The sequence below is a fragment of the Rhipicephalus sanguineus genome, chromosome 2 (assembly GCF_013339695.2).
Source record: "Rhipicephalus sanguineus isolate Rsan-2018 chromosome 2, BIME_Rsan_1.4, whole genome shotgun sequence".
Lineage (NCBI taxonomy): Eukaryota > Metazoa > Arthropoda > Arachnida > Ixodida > Ixodidae > Rhipicephalus > Rhipicephalus sanguineus.
In genome coordinates, this window is record NC_051177.1 from 147884193 (window position 1) to 147888009 (window position 3817).

Consider the following 3817-nt stretch of genomic DNA (forward strand, 5'->3'; position numbering starts at 1 on the left):
GAACGTGCGCTTTGAGCAGAAGCATTTCTGAAGCTGCTGGCTACGAGCATAAGCCAGAAACTATTGACCATGTTTTCTTACATTGCTGGGAGGGCGTGTACTTTTGGGATGTACTACAGAGGACAATCAAGAAGGAATTCCCGTTAGATCAATACGGTATCAGGTTTCTCCCAATAGATAATGAGAATGGATTGCCGTTAGACTTAATAATGTTAACCGGCCTCCACTGTCTATGGCGGGCTCGTATGGCAGGATTTCACCGCGATCCAGATGCAAGGCCCGCAAGAATGTACTTTCGAGAGTGTATGTCGAAATTTGTTGAATTGCAGAAAACGCAGGAGATTGTACCTGAGTGGTTATCGAGAGTGGAACCCTTGACAGTGCTCAAGGAATTTTAAAATTGAGGTCTGTCCAGTAGGACGGACAACATTTGATGTTATTTATTCTATGTGTTTGTGATGTGGTTTGTGTCTGGAAGCAGGCAATAAAGCAAAAAAAAAAAAGGAAGCATTGCTGTACCTTTGCGAAACTCGTATTTGTGGATCAGCAACAAATGGCGATCATTGCCAGTCTGCTTAGCGCTAGTAAGACAAGCATCAAGGAGATTTGTTTTGGGAAGAAGCTGACGTACCCCTTGAAATGAGGAACTGCAGTGCGACGGGGCACACACCCGCTGCAAATGAGCAAGCTGCATTGCCTTATGTCTTATTTGAGAGTACGACGGGGGTTGGTTAAAAGACGGTTGCTTGGCGGAGTCAACAGTGGTCCAACAAGAGGTTCATGGGAAATGTCTTAGTGTATGACACTTATCTCTTTCCGTGAAAGTTGCTTGATTACTGCTCATCCCGTTTGAAGCTAGGCATTGCGATTCCGGCGAACGCGACCATGCAATTGCAGTAATGAAGCGAAAAAGATCGGTGCTTGATAACGACAACTGCCCACCATTGGCCGGCAATGCGAGGGCAACATTGATGTCACACGGGCGTTACCGAAGTGTGCCGCATCTTCGGTGTTCTTACTCAATTCTGTATCGATTTCCTGCGTGAAACTACGAGCACATCATCAATGCGTAGAAAGTATGGTAGCGTCGCCCTTTTTGAAATCCTGGAGCAATTGCGTGCACCCCTCCCATCGGCGTCGTAGGTCCGTGCTCGAAATATTCTGGGAAAACAAAACAAAAAAAAAACACTATATGAATGTTAAGTAGTACGAGGAATGTCATTAACGCAAGTAATATTGTGTGGCGGAAGCGTAATATTTCACCAGGCGTGAAAACATATGAGTTGCGCAACGAGTGGGCGGTTTGAAGATCTACCCACAAGAAAGCGTTCATGCATAATTAATAATAACCATCATCAACGGCATCAGCAAACTGGGCAGATACGCAGGTGCGCGCGTGTTGCCTTACGTACGCGTATTGGGTGTTTTGCGAATTGGTAAAAGGAATATTTATGGCGTTAGGCAATCCGCAACTGTAGTTGCAGTAGGCATTATAGGATAGTTTGAAAGGGTCAGCGTCACGTGCACAGACGTTCCTTTCCTTGCGGCACGCCTGAGGTGTCCACCGAAAGCGAAGCCTGGCTATAGCGATTGGGAAGGCTATGCGAACGGGGCCCGATTACGCTATTGCGGTCTACTCTTGAAGGCGAAGCTCTAGAGTCCCCCAATTTTCCTTCTTCTATTAGGTTCTGGTTTAGTTAACTGTTTAGTTAACCCCTCCCTTTCCTTCTTCCATCCCCGTTCTGGCTTAGTTAACTGGTGTATTTTTGTTTATTGCTATTCAGATTTTGCAACTTGACGACTCATCGGAAAGTGCGTGCGCTTTGACCAAGTGATTCTATTTTTGTTTATTGCTATTCAGATTTTGCAACTTGACGACTCATCGGAAAGTGCGTGCGCTTTGACCAAGTTGATTCCGCAAAAGGTGTGCGAATATCTAGTCTTCTGCATTCTACAAGATTGTTCGGATGCACTCTCTGAAGCACCTATAGTATGTAGAGTACATGACTGTTACTACGCTAACGTCATCAACAGCGATGTTCCGGTCTTTCTCTCAAGCTTTCCCTTTCCTTGCCCCTTCCCTTGCAGGAAGGCCAACCGGGATCGGTCCTGACCAAATTCTCTGCTTTTCATTGATCAGTCGTTTCTTCAACATCGCATCAGTTGCCTAACTTAGTCTCAGTCCTCCTGTCTAAGTGCGCTGCAGAAACCTTTGAATCCACAGCGGGGAATTTAGCCACTAAAGCACGCTAAATCACCGTACTTTTGAAATCATGCTTTCAGATAAAGGCATACTTCCACAGATTCTTAGCATCTACAACATTCAAAGCGGTTGGTGGAGCTTTCATGCTGGCTGGGCTACACCAGCCTAACACATGCACATGATGTGACGGAATTGTTACAGAGTCACGCGAAATAAGCTTTTTTTTTTCGCAGCTTCGAGTCACCTTATACTTTCGAGCGGTCTAAACTGACAAAATATAAATTTTACAACTGAAACCAAGGATCACCTGCGCGGTAATTTAAATGTCAACGTGTGCAAGCGTTCAGTTTTCGTCAATCACTAATTATTCCTACGATTCTCACAATCACATAACAGCCCAGTGACCTCGCAGAATAGTACGTCGCTTGACGAATGCAAAAGGCGACGAACGCACAAGACAGGCACAATTGCTGAATACGTTGAAGGCTGTAGAACGTGTTTGCCATCCTCTATCATTTAAATTGCGTTCCTCTTAAAGGGACACTAAAGAGCAAAACGATTTTCCTCGCATTAGTAAAGTAGTCTTCCACGATACCAAAAACACCACGCTTGCTGCGAGAAGACGCTTAATAAGAGAGAAAACGCGCAAAAAGAAAATACAGGTGGCGACGCCACCTTGGAATTCTCGCACAATTTGCCATGACGTCACATATTTTTGACGGCGCCTGCTTGGGCCTACGTAGTTCCTAATCGGTTAAATCGAAGTACATTGTCCTCTGAGGGGGCCAGAGACTTGACATAACGAGTTTGTGGAAATTTAGTCGAGCCAGTGGCGCCAAAATACGTTAAATGCTCTTTGAAGTCTTTTACGTCACGAATTACAAAGTTCGACACGAAATTCAAAAAATGAAACTTTGAACTTGGTTTTCTCCTCTAATAATAAACCTATGGTGGTGAAATAAACTACACAAGAGTTCTCCGAGCACACTATATCAATCTAAACCAATTCATTGTTTCTCTTTAGTGTCCCTTTAAGCTTGGACGGTCCACATGCTAGCGGACACGCAAAAAGACGCTTTTTCCCCCATCAGCTTCCCGGTATTTCTGCTCTACATGGAGACCTCAGTTTCAACGCCGTTTCGTCCCTATCCTTAAAGTTTCCTGAATCATTCTTGCGTGTCCAAAGCACACTGGGGGAGCCCATTTAGTCACCTACGCCTGTTCCTTGACAACCAAATACTCCAACGCGCTAAGAAAGCCAAGCACGTGTCGACCGCGCCGCGACGGGGGATCGTGATGTGAGGAAATAAAAACCGAGAGAGAGAGGGAGTGAGAGTGTACAATAAAAATTAAAGTATCGCAACGACGCGCCCCCGTCCGTCCATCGTCCTGAAAACACAGATTTTGAGAAGGTCGTTTCTGCTCCCGTTATAACGGCCAGGCGTCTCGGCAGATATACCTGCAGCTCTGTCGACTGTTCGCCGTTTGGCCTGCCGTCCCGAGAAGCGCACGCCATTGTTTCCCCGGTGTACATGGACAGAACGGGTCACCGTTCTCTCGCAATTTTAGAGCACCGCTGCGCACGTGCACTGTACACAAGCAGCGTGCCCCGCC